Source organism: Pristiophorus japonicus, chromosome 17 (genome assembly GCF_044704955.1).
Source record: "Pristiophorus japonicus isolate sPriJap1 chromosome 17, sPriJap1.hap1, whole genome shotgun sequence".
Classification (NCBI taxonomy): Eukaryota; Metazoa; Chordata; class Chondrichthyes; family Pristiophoridae; genus Pristiophorus; species Pristiophorus japonicus.
The window spans coordinates 88,749,258-88,763,297 of record NC_091993.1 but is presented as its reverse complement, the minus strand read 5'-3'; positions in this window follow the sequence as shown (position 1 = coordinate 88,763,297).

The window sequence follows — 14,040 nt, the reverse complement described above, 5'->3', positions numbered from 1 at the left end:
AACACGTGTTCCCAGCTGGGCAATGCACCCAGGGAAGCCCCCCTTAGCCCCTGGCCATGGCCCACCAAGCCTTGGTCATGCATCCATGTGGACTACGCAGGTCCTTTCATGGGAAAAATGTTTTTGGTTGTAGTAGACGCCTACTCTAAATGGATCGAGTGTGACATTTTAAATTCAAGCACATCATCTGCCACGGTAGAAAGTCTATGGGCAATGTTCGCCGCCCATGGTCTACCGGATGTCTTGGTCAGCGACAATGGCCCGTGCTTCACAAGCACTGAATTCCAAGACTTCATGGCAGGCAATGGAATTAACCATGTCAAAACGGCACCGTTCAAGCCGGCCTCAAACGGCCAGGCAGAACGAGCAGTGCAGATAATCAAACAGGGGATGCTCAGAATCCAAGGGGGTTCCCTTCAAAGACGCTTATTACGCCTCCTGTTGGCCTATAGATCCCGACCACACTCGCTCACAGGGGTTCCACCCGCAGAGCTGCTAATGAAAAGGACGCTCAAAACCCGGTTATCCCTTATACACCCCACCATGAAAGAAATTGTCGAGAGCAGGCGCCAGCCACAATATGACTACCATGACAGGAATGCGAGGGCGCGATGTATTGATGTAAATGATCCTGTTTTTGTCCTCAACTACGCTGCAGGGCCCAAATGGCTCGCAGGCACTATGATTGCCAAAGAGGGAAATAGGATTCTGGTAGTTAAACTTACCAATGGACAAATCTGCTGCAAACAAAATGAGGTTCAGCAACCCCATAGAAGAAGCAGAGGAAGAACATGTATAGAGTTCACTCCTCCACAGGTGACCGAACACCGGAACCAAAGGGAGGAGAGCCCAGTCACTGTGGGCAGTCCGGACAGGCCTGAGGCACCACAAACAGCAGACACTCAAGCCAGCGCCCAACAACCGGAGCCCCAACTCAGGCGCTCTACAAGAGAGCGTAAACCACCAGAGAGACTCAACCTGTGATCCCAATAAGACTTTGTGGGGGAGGTGATGTCATGTATTCAACCAGCAATGTAACCCATGTATAATCTGATCTAAGTTGTACACTGTGAGAACAATGACCACTAGGTGGGAGACACTCCTAACCTGGGCCTTCAGGTACAAAAGGGGGAGCTCCACCCACCTTCATCACTTGGAGTGCTAAGGAATAAAGGACAGGTCACAGACTGACCTTCTCTCAAGCATAGGCCTCGTGTGCATTTATACTGTATAGTAAGGACCTATCAGTCTTGGTGCTTGTGTGAAAGCTCTGGTGATGAGACATTCTGCCAAACGAGTTTGACAGTCTGCTCGGGGAACCGTCTGACAGGATCCATCATCTCCTTCTTTTGTCGGGTGTCCAGGACCTTGCGTGCCGACCACTGCTTTATGGCCTTGTGGTCAAAGGTGTTGTCACAGCATTACTCACTCATCTCTCCATGTATGCACTGTGACTGCTTTTGTTTAATGTTCAAAGCACTGTGTGATCACTTGCTTAGAACAAATGGGTTTGAACAGCACCTTTTATAGCTCTTTATAATGGCTGATCAACAGTAGTTTTGAAATAGAAATGTAACTAATTCTAATGTACAATTAAATCGATGGGCAGCAGTGAGTTGAAGACAGCTGAATAATACCAACTGTTGATTGTTGTATCTAAACTGTACCAGCTTTTCTAATGTCATGTGAATTCTCTCTAACTATCCATTCTAAACATTGGCTGCTGCAATGGGCTGGAACCTCCACAGTGAGTTAATTCATTAGTTGCTTTGTTTGTTACATTCCACATCCTGCACCCTGCACAGCTGCAGCAGTGATACCCTGTAATGAGTATTGGGTAGGAATGATGCCAAATAGCTTCTTTATAGAGAATGTAGCTGAAATAAAATGGAATGTATCCAACCAAAACACACAAACTAATAGGTATTAGATCTTGTTAAAAGTGTTAGGAGTATTCCAACCCAATAAAGGAGTATATGGGCAAATGGTACAATTTATCTGTTTATGTTGGTAATACATAAATGTATTGCAACTTGGTACATTCTTCTGCCTTACTGTACTTTGCAACAACAATATTTACAGTAAATCAGTTTAGCAAACTGTATATAACAGTAAATTAATATTATAGATTTTGAATATGTTTTTATCTCCCAAATCTGTGCCCTTTTCTCACAACTGTGTGTTTGAATCTCTTATCAGGTATCTACCTCTCCCAAAACAACAAATGGCCCTAATCAAAGTTACATGAGATTCTGTTTGACTATGACCATACAGCATTACCCTCCGTGTTTTCATTAACCTCAAAGTAGCCTCTGACACGTCCTCCTTCAAAGCATTTCTTTCAGCTCGGTGGGACTGCCCTCACCTGGATTCACTCTATCAGATTGTAGACAGAGCAGCTCGAGCAGTGGCTACTTTTTCCAATCCCACACACTCAACTCCAGAGTCCCTCTTCTCCAAGGACTCATCCTGGGTCCCCTCCTCTTCCTCATCTACATGCAGCCCCTTGGCAATCATCTCTGCCGTAGGATATCGCTGCAGGAGTTCCTCATGGCAGTTTCCTAGACCCAACCATCTTCACCTGCTTTATCAATGATTTTCCCTCCATTACAAGGTCAGAAGTGGGGATGTTTATCTCAAACAAACAAGAGTCTAACCACCGCCCCTTGACATTCAATGTCATCACCATCGCCGAATCCCCCACTATCAACATCTTGGGTGTCACCATTGACCAGAAAGTTAACTGGGCCAGCCACATAAATACTGTAGCAACAAGAGGAGCTCAGATGCTGGGTATTCTGTGGTGAGTGTCTCACCTCTTGACTCCTCAAAGCCTTTCCAGCGTCTACAAGGCATAGGTCAGGAGTGTGATGGAATATTCTCCACTTGCCTGGATGAGTGCAGCTCCAACAACACTCAAGAAGCTCGACGCCATCCGGACAAAGCAGCCCACTTGATTGACACCCCATCCACCATCTTAAACATTCACTCCCTCCACCACCTGCGCACCATGGCTGCAGTGTGTACCATCTAAAAGATGCATTGCAGCAACTTGCTAAGGCTTCTTCGACAGCATCTCCCAAACCTGTGACCTCTACCACCTAGAAGGAAAATGGCATGGGAGCAACATCACCTGCAAGTCCCCCTCCAAGTTACACATCATCCTGACTTTGAACTATCACCGTTCCTTCATCGTCACTTGGGCAAAATCCTGGAACTCCCTCCCGAACAGCACTGTGGGAGTACCTTCACCACAAGGACTGCAGCGGTTCAAGAAGGCAGCTCACCACCACGTTCTCGAGGGCAATTAGGGATGGGCAATAAATACTGACCTTGCCAGCGACGCTCACATCGCAGGAAACAATTTTTTAAAACATCAACCACACCATCTGGGTTAGCTTCCATGTGTACGCTGTTAGCAGCTAGTTTTACCTCTCTCCCATCTCTTCAGATCCTTGCATTACCTCTGTGTTGTCACACTGATTGTCTGACATCCAGCCTTGGATCAGCCACAGTTTCCGTCAGTTAAACATTAGGAAAACAGAACCAGTTGTCTACAGCCCTGCCACAGTCTCTGTATCCTTGCCACCAGTGCCATCTCCCTCTCTGACAATTGTTTCAGGCTGAAGCAGACCGCTCACAGCCTTAGCATTCTATTTGATATCAAGCTGAGGTTCTGACACCATGACCTTCAATCACAAAGACAAACTACTTTCCCCTCCACAGCATTGCTTCAGGCACTCTGCTACTAAAACCCTCATCCATGCCTGACATCAGTAATGGGGAAAATGTTGGAATCAATTATTAAAGATGAAATAGCAGCGCATTTGGAAAGCAGTGACAGGATCGGTCCAAGTTAGCATGGATTCATGAAAGGGAAATCATGCTTGACAAATCTTCTAGAATTTTTTGAGGATGTAACTAGTACAGTGGACAAGGGAGAACCAGTGGATGTGGTGTATTTGGACTTTCAAAAGGCTTTTAACAAGGTCCCGCACAAGAGATTAGTGTGCAAAATTAAAGCACATGGTATTGGGGGTAATGTATTGACGTGGATAGAGAACTGGTTAGCAGACAGGAAGCAAAGAGTAGGAATAAATGGGTCCTTTTCAGAATGGCAGGCAGTAACTAGTGGGGTACCACAAGGTTCAGTGCTGGGACCCTAGCTATTTACAATATACATTCATGATTTTGACAAAGGAATTGAATGTAATATCGGCAAGTTTGCGGATGACACTAAACTGGGTAGCAGTGTGAGCCATGAGGAAGATACTAAGAGGCTGCAGGGTGACTTGGATAGGTTAGGTGAGTGGATAAATGCATGGCCGATGGAGTATAATGTAGATAATTGTGAGGTTATCCATGTTGGTGGCAAAAAACAGGAAAGCAGAATATTATCTGAATGGTGACAGATTAGGAAAAGGGGAGGTGCAACGAGATCTGGGTGTCACGGTACATCAGTCATTGAAAGTTGGCATGCAAGTACAGCAGGTGGTGAAGAAGGAAAATGCCATGTTGGCCTTCATAGCGAGAGGATTTGAGTATAGGAGCAGGGAGATCTTACTGCAGTTGTACAGGGCCTTGGTGAGGCCACACCTTGAATATTGTGTACAGTTTTGGTCTCTTAATCTGAGGAAGGACGTTCTTGCTATTGAGGGAGTGCAGCGAAGGTTCACCAGACTGATTCCTGGGATAGCAGGACTGATATATGAAGAAAGACTGGATCAACTAGGCTTATATTCACTGGAATTTAGAAGAATGAGAGGGGATTTCATAGAAACATGTAAAATTCTGACAGGATTGGACAGGTTAGATGCAGGAAGAATGTTCCCGATGTTGGGGAAGTCCAGAACCAGGGGTTATAGTCTAAGGATAAGGGGTAAGCCATTTAGGACCGAGATGAGGAGAAACTTCTTCACTCAGAGAATTGTGAATCTGTGGAATTCTCTACTACAAAAAGTTGTTGAGGCCAGTTCGTTAGATATATTCAAAAGGGAGTTAGATGTGGCCCTTGCGGCTAAAGGGATCAAGGGGTATGGAGAGAAAGCAGGAATGGGATACTAAAGTTGAATGATCAGCCATGACCATATTGAATGGTGGTGCAGGTTCGAAGGGCTGAATGGTCTACTCCTGCACCTATTTTCTATGTTTCTATGTTTCTATGCCTTTGTCACTCCCAGACTCGATTATTTCAATGCTCTCCTGGCCGGCCTGCCATTCTCCGTAAACTTTGGCTCCTCCAAAACTTGGCTGCTGGATCTAATCCCAGGCCATAAGAACATAAGAACATAAGAAATAAGAACAGGAGTAGACCATATGGCCCCTCGAGCCTTCTCCGCCATTTAATACGATCATGGCTGATCCGATCATGGACTCCGGTCCACTCCCCATAACCCCTTATTCGCTTATCAGTTAAGAAACTGTCTATTTCTGTCTTAAATCCATTCAATGTCCCAGCTTCCAGAGTACTCTGGGCAGTGAATTCCACAGATTTACAACCCTCTGAGAGAAGAAATTCTTCCTCATCTCAGTTTTAAATGGGTGGTCCCTTATTCTAAGATTATGCCCCCTAGTTCTAGTCTCCCCTATCAGTGGCAACATCCTCTCTGCATCCAGCTTGTCAAGCCCCCTCAAAATCTTATACGTTCCGATAATCTTCTGAATTCCAAATAGTAGAGGCCCAACCTACTCACCTTTCCTCATAAGTCAACCCCTTTATCTCCGGAATAAACCTAGTGAACCTTCTTTGAACAGCCTCCAAAGCAAGTATATCCTTTTTTAAATATAGAAACCAAAACTGTACGCAGTATTCCAGGTGTGGCCTCACCAATACCCTGTATAGCTGTAGCGAGACTTCCTTGCTTTTATACTCAATCCCCTTTGCAATAAAGGCCAGGATTCCATTGGCCTTCCTGATCACTTTCTGTACCTGCATACTATCCTTTTGTGTTTCATGCACAAGTACCCCCAGGTCCCGCTGTACTGCAGCACTTTGCAATTGTTCTCCATTTAAAGAATAACTTGCTCTTTGATTTTTTTTTCTGCCAAAGCGCATAACCTCACACTTTCCAACATTATGCTCCATGTGCCAAATTTTGCCCACTCACTTAGCATGTATATGTCCTTTTGCAGATTTTTTTGTGTCCTCCTCACACATTGCTTTTCCTCCCATCTTTGTATCATCAGCAAACTTGGCTACATTACACTCAGTCCCTTCTTCCAAGTCATTAATATAGATTGTAAATAGTTGGGGTCCCAGCACTGATCCCTGCGGCACCCCACTAGTTACTGATTGCCAACCCGAGAATGAACCATTTATCCCCACTCTCTGTTTTCTGTTAGGTAGCCAATCCAAATGAATATATTACCCCCAATCCCGTGAATTTTATCTTGTGCGGTAACTTTTATGTGGCACCTTGTCAAATGCCTTCTGGAAGTCCAAATACACCACATACACTGGTTCCCCTTTATTCACCCTGTTCGTTACATCCTCAAAAATTCCAGCAAATTTGTCAAACATGACTTCCCTTTCATAAATCCATGCTGACTGAATTTTGCTTTTCCAAATGTCTTGCTACTGCTTCTTTAATAACAGACTCCAACATTTTCCCAACCACAGATGTTAGGCTAACTGGTCTATAGTTCCCTGCTTTTTGTCTGTCTCCTTTTTTAAATAGAGGCAATACATTTGCGGTTTTCCAATCTGCTGGGACCTCCCCAGAATCCAGGGAATTTTGGTAAATTACAACCAATGCATCCACTATCCCTGCCACTACTTCTCTTAAGACCCTAGGATGCAAGCCATCAGGTCTAGGGGACTTGTCCACCTTTAATCTCATTATCTTACTGAGTACCACCTCCTTCGTCATCGTGATTGTCTTAAGTTCCTCCCCGCTATAGCCTCTTGACTATTCACAGTTGGGATATTGTTAGTGTCCTCTACCATAAAGATTGATACAAAATATTTGTTCAGAGTTTCTGCCATCTCTATGTTCCCCATTACTAATTCCCGGTCTCGTCCTCTAAGGGACCAATATTTACTTTAGCCACTCTTTTCCTTTTTATATACCTATCGAAAATCTTGCTATCTGTTTTTACATTTCATGCTAGTTTACTTTCATAGTCTATCTTCCTTTTCTTAATCAATTTTTTAGTCATTCTTTGCAGACTTTTAAAATCTTCCCAATCTTTTGTCCTCCCACTAGTTTTGGCCACTTTGTATGCCCTTGTTTTTAATTGTATACCGTCCTTTATTTGTTTAGTTAGATGGCTATCTTTTCTTTTACACCCTTTCCTCTTCACTGGAATATATTTTTCTTAAGAGTTGTGAAATATCTCCTTAAATGTACGCCACTGTTCATCAACCGTCCTACAGTTTAATCAATTTTCCCAGTCCATTCAGCTAACTCTGCCCTCATACCTTCATAATCTCCTTTATTTAAGCTTAGTACACTGGTTTGAGATCCAACTTTCTTAACTTCCATCTGAATTTGAAATTCAACCATGCTATAATCAGTCATTCCAAGGGGTACCTTTACTAGGAGATTATTTATTAATCCTGTCTCATTACACAAGACCAGATCTAAGATAGCCTGCCCTCTGGTTGGTTCCGTTACATACTGCTCAAGGAACCCATCCCTTATGCACACTATGAACTCTTCCTCAAGGCTACCCAGACCAATTTGATTTGTCCAATCAATATGGAGGTTAAAATCACCAATGATTATTGCCATTTCCTTTTTACAAGGTCCCCACTATTTCCTGGTTTATGCTCTGACCAAAAGAGTTGCTACTGTTAGGGGGCCTATAGACTATGCCTACCAGTGACTTTTTCCCCTTATTATTCCTTATCTCCATCCAAACTGTTTCAACATCTTGATCATTTGAGCTAATATTGTTTCTCACTATTGCAGTGATTCCATCCTTTATCATCAGAGCTACCCCACCTCCTTTTCCTTTCTGTCTGTCCTTCCGGATTGTCAAGTACCCTTGAATATTTAGTTCCCATTCCTGGTCACGTTGCAACCACGTCTCTGTAATTGCTATCAAATCATACTGATTTGTATCTATTTGTGCCGTCATCTCATCTAATTTGTTATGAATACTACGTGCATTTAGACAAGTCCCTATCACCCGTCCCCTGTGTCTTTGCTGACTTATATTGGCTCCCAATACCCCAATACCTCAAATTTAAAATTCATATCCTCGCGTTTAAATCCCTTCATCGTCTCATATCTCTTTATGCCTGTAACCTCCTCCAGCCCTACAACCCCTCTCAAGCTCTTCATTCCTCAGATTCTGGTCTCTTTTACTTCTACTCCCCCGTTCCACTCCCTTTGCCCCACTATCGGCAACCGTGTCTTCAGCCACCAAAAGTCCATGCTCTGAAATTTCCTCCTTAAATCCCTCTGCCTCTCCACCTTTGTTCTTGTCTTTTAAGACCCTATGTAAGACCTAACTTTTTGGCCAAGCTTTTGGTCAGCCCTAATAGATTTAGATGAGGAAAGACAAGTGGAGGCTCGAGTGGAGCATAAACACTGGCATGGACTGGTTGGGCTGAATGGCCTGTTTCTGCATCATATATCCTATGTTATCCTATATCTCCTAATATCTCCTTCATTACGTCTCTCTGAAGTGTTTTGGGACAGCTTTTGATGTTAAAAGCACTATGCAAATGCAATTTGTTGCGAACAACAAATGTTCTGAAAACGGAAAGGAAAACTGATTATTAACCCTTAGATTACTGAAAGGTCCCTCAGTTTTCAAAATATAAGCAGCGTTTCTATCATATGATATAAAAAATAATTTTCTGTGAATTTCTAATTTTTCTACAAAATCAATTATGGTATGATTTGAAGTTGTGCAAAATATTAATGATTACTTTGATTGTGGAATATATTTTAGTGTTGAAGGTTTTCCGTCTTGCTTGCCAACCATTCATCTTTCAAATAGGCAGTCAACATTTTGAAGTGTATGTCAGCGTCTGCGGATATAAAATCAGCCCCACGCCTGGTTCTGTACCTGGCTGCCACTCTAGGATCCTACCTAATCATCATAATCATAGGCAGTCCCTCGGAATCGAGGAAGACTTGCTTCCACTCTAAAAATGAGTCCTTAGGTGACTGAACAGTCCAAGACAAGAACCACAGTCCCTGTCACAGGTGGGACAGATAGTCGTTGAGGGAAGTGGTGGGTGGGGCTGGTTTGCCACATGATTTTTCCGCTGCCTGCGCTTGATTTCTGCATGCTCTCGGCGATGAGACTCGAGGTGCTCAGCGCCCTCTGGATGCACTTCCTCCACTTAGGGCTGTCTTTGGCCAGGATCTCCCAGGTGTCAGTGGGGAGGGAGGCTTTGAGGGTATCCTTCTAATGTTTCCTCTGCCTGCCTTTGGCTCATTTGCCATGAAGGAGTTCCGAGTAGAGCCCTTGCTTTGAGAATCTCGTGTCTGGCATGTGAACAATGTGGCTTGCCCAGCGGAGCTGATCAAGTGTGGTCAGTGCTTCAATGCTGGGAATGTTGACCTGATCGAGGTCGCTAACGTTGGTGCGTCTGTCCTCTCAGGGAATTTGCAGGATCTTGCGGAGACATCCAAGATCTTACCTAATACTGCTCCTAAAGATGGCACACTGTTGTGGATGGAAATGCTAATGATAGGTTTGTAAGATCAGGGCTTTCCCACGGCAGACCTCCATCCCCACAAATAGCAGCATTACTGAATCTTTCCTATTTCTTCAAAAACCTCATTCCTGCCCGGAGGTGGGGCTTCCACAGATGACGAGAGCATGATTGCAGTTTGCAGGAATCGTGAAGTACAGGAAACGCATTCCCCACTGAGATGCTGTATGAATCGAGCAGATAATAATCAGCAAGAAGTTCAACCCTCTGGAAAAGGCAGCTGTGAGGGGAGAAAGAAGGAGAAAAGAGTTGTGTCATGTATCTCACATTACTGTATATAACAGTATCTTACCATGCTATACATGACTGTAACTGGATATGACCTGTAACAATAAGCATACCTTACCACCAGGGGTGCACTTGCAGGAGACACTCCATACCTGTCCCACTGAGGTATATAAAGGAAGGTCTCAGGCAAGTGCAGCACTGGAGAGCTGGAATTAAAGGTGCAGGTCCTGGGTGACCTTGACTTCAGCATATGTCTCGTGTGAGTCAGTACATTAGAGTCAGGGCTGAACAGTGGTGACGAGTTATGGGATCACAGAATCCACAGAATGGCTACCAACAGCTCAGATGAGAAATACAATGCTGGAGACAATTGGGATGACTTTATAGAAAGGCTCCAGCAAAGCTTTGTGACCAAAGACTGGCTGGGCGACGATAAGGCAGACAAGAGAAGAGCCCATCTCTTGACCAGCTGTGGCTCGAAAACATACGCTTTAATGAAAGACCTGCTGGCACCCGAGAAACCAGCAAGCAAGTCGTTTGAGGAGTTGAGCACACTGGTGAGAGACCACCTGAAGCCAACGAGCAGCCTACACATGGCCAGACACAGATTCTACAACTACAGACACTGTGGGGGCCAAAGCATACCCGACTTCGTGGCGGAACTTCGGAGGTTGGCTAGTTTATGTGAGTTCCCCGAGGAACTAAGGAGAGAAGTACTGAGACACTTTTTTATTGAAGGAATAGGCCACGCAGGCATATTCCGAAAGCTTATAGAGACTAAGAACTTGACTTTAGAGGCAGCAGCACTGGTCGCACAGACGTTCTTGGCAGGAGAAGAAGAAACGAGGCTGATCTATACTTCGGGTACGACAACCAACGAGGCATCGGAACAAGGGGTTCACATTGTGAAACAAACCGCTACCCCCACACATAGACAAAGGCAGGAGAGCAGGCCTTCAACAGCAGACAGTGGCACCAGAAGCCATCAAAATCAAGGGCCACATGAACGGCCGATCACACCTCATCAACTCACAATGCGAGCAATCAACAACAGATTGAGAGAAGCTCAAGGGAGATCAGCCAGATGCAGCTCATTCTTCGGAAACAATGGAAACGGTCTCTGTTGGAGATGTGGGGGAAGGCACTCAACCAGGGTATGTCGATTTCAGCATGCCGTTTGCAGAAACTGCAACTACACAGGGCACCTGGCTCGCATGTGCAGAAAAACAGCAGCTCGGCTGGTATACTAATCGGAAAGATCGGAAAGCGGACCAGGAGACGGTTGGAACAGTGCACGGGACGCCGAGGTACAGCGGGTTAACACGATCAATGTCCACTGTTCTTACACCAAGACGCCTCCAATTATGATGAAGGTTCTACTCAACGGGATACCCGTCAACATGGAACTGGACACGGGGGCCAGTCAATCCCTCATGAGCGTTCAACAATTTGAACAGCTGTGGTTGCACAAAAGCAACAGACCAAAACTCACAAAGATCGACACCAAACTAAGGACCTATACCAAAGAAATCATCCCAGTCCTTGGCAGCGCCAGCTCTTAGTCACACACAAAGGGATGGTGAACCGACTTTCCCTGTGGATTGCCCCCGGGGATCTCCCAGCCCTGTTGGGAAGAAGCTGGCTAGCAGAACTTAATTGGAAGGTGTGGGCACCTTCAAAGGGGCTAAAGTTAGAATCTACATCACACAGAATGCCAGACCGGTCCATCACAAGGCTAGAGTTGTGCCTTATGTGATGAGGGAAAAGATTGAAAACGAACTGGACCGGCTTCTGCGGGAAGGCATAATTTCTCCCATGGAATTCAGCAACTGGGCAAGCCCCATCGTCCCCGTCATGAAGCCTGATGGATCCGTATGAATCTGTGGGGATTACAAGTCTACCATAAACAGAGTCTCCCTACAGGACCAATACCTGCTGCCCAGAGCGGAGAACCTATTTGCCACGTTGGCTGGAGGAAAACTTTTCTCGAAACCTGACCTCACATCTGCGTATATGACGCAAGAACTGACTCACCACCATCAACGCACATCGAGGCCTTTTTGTGTACAATCGATGCCCATTCGGCATCAGGTCGGCAGCTGCTATATTCCAGCGCAACATGGAGAGTTTGCTCAAGTCCATCCCGGGGACGGTTGTGTTTCAAGATGACATACTCATCACGGGCAGGGACACCGATTCTCATCTCCGCAATCTTGAGGAAGTACTAAGTCGATTGGATCGGGTAGGCCTAAGAGTTAAGAAATCCAAGTGTCTGTTTCTCGCGCCTGAGGTTGAATTTTTGGGCAGAAAAATTGCCGCTAATGGAATCCGCCCAACCGAATCCAAAACCGAAGCGATTCACCTGGCACCCAGGCCACGGAATGTCTCAGAACTGCGCGCCTTTCTTGGGCTACTCAATTACTTTGGGAACTTTATGCAGAACTTGAGCACGCTACTGGAGCCTCTCCATGTGCTACTCAGAAAGGGGTGCGATTGGTTTTGGGGAGGACGCCCAAGAACGCACCTTCAATAAGGCACGCAACCTTCTATGTTCCAAGAGTGTTTTAGCCTTTTTTGACCAAGGTAAAAAGTTAGTCCTTACGTGTGATGCGTCAGCGTATGGGGTCAGGTGCGTTTTACAGCACGTCAATGATGCGGGTAAATTGCAGCCCGTTGCTTATGCCTCCAGGTCACTTTCACGGGCGGAGCGCGGGTACGGTATGGTTGAGAAGGAGGCGCTCATATGCGTGTACGGTGTCAAAAAGATGCACCAATACCTTTTCGGGGCCAAGTTTGCGTTAGAAACCGACCAGAAACCTCTCCCGTCCCTACTTTTCGAGTGCAAGGTAATCAACGCCAACGCCTCGGCGCGCATTCAGCGGTGGGCACTCATGCTGGAGGCTTACGACTACACGGTAAGGCACAGACCAGGCACAGACAACTGTGCCGATGCGCTTAGCAGGCTACCCCTTGCGACCACAGAAGGGTCCGATGAACAGGACTGTGAGATGGTCATGGCAATCAATGCCTTTGAATCCACAGGTTCGCCCCTGACGGCTCGCCAAATCAGAGCCTGGACGACCAGCGACCCCACGTTATCTCTAGTTAGAAGATGCGTTTTAACTGGTGACTGGGCAGAGGCTCGCGACGCCTGCCCCGAGGAGGTCAAACCCTTCCATAGGCGCATACATGAACTCTCACTACAAGCAGACTGCCTGATGTGGGGCAGCCGAGTAGTTATGCCCTTACGAGGCAGGGAGGCATTTGTCCGGGAGCTCCATCGCGAGCACCCGGGGACCGTCCTTATGAAGGCAATAGCCAGATCTCATGTCTGGTGGCCTGGCATTGACGCGGACTTGTAGCTCTGCGTCCGTCGGTGCACCATTTGTGCCCAACTCAGTAATGCCCCCAGGGAGGCCCCCCTAAGACCCTGGGCCTGGCCCACCAAACCATGGTCGCGGGTGCATGTAGACTATGCGGGCCCATTCATAGGCAAAATATTCCTCATAGTCATTGATGCATTTTCAAAATGGATCGAGTGCACCATTTTAAACTCGAGCGCCACCTCCACCACTGTGGAGAGCCTTAGAACCATGTTTGCAACGCACGGCATTCCTGACATATTGGTCCGTGCTTCAGCAGCGCAGATTTTCAAGATTTTATAGTTGACCATGGTATAAATCACGTTAAGACGGCACCTTTCAAGCCGTCCTCCAATGGCCAGGCGGAGCGAGCAGTGCAGATCATTAAACAAGGCATGCTCAGAATCCAAGGTCCCACGCTGCAGAGCCGCCTGTCGCGACTGCTGCTGGCATACAGATCTCGTGCGCATTCATTGACTGGGGTTCCCCCCGCACAACTATTGATGAAACGAACCTTAAAGACCAGGCTCTCGTTAATCCTCCCAGACATGCATGAAATTGTTGAGGCTAAGCGTCAAAAGCTAACTGAGTACCATGACCGAAATTCGAGGGGGAGATGGAATGAGATAGGGGACAAAGTGTTTGTGCTAAACTATGGCCGGGGTCCCAAATGGCTTGCAGGGACAGTAACAGACAAAGAGGGAAACAGGCTACTGGTTGTACAAATGGACAATGGCCAAACCTGCCGGAGGCATGTAGACCAAGTAAAAAGTA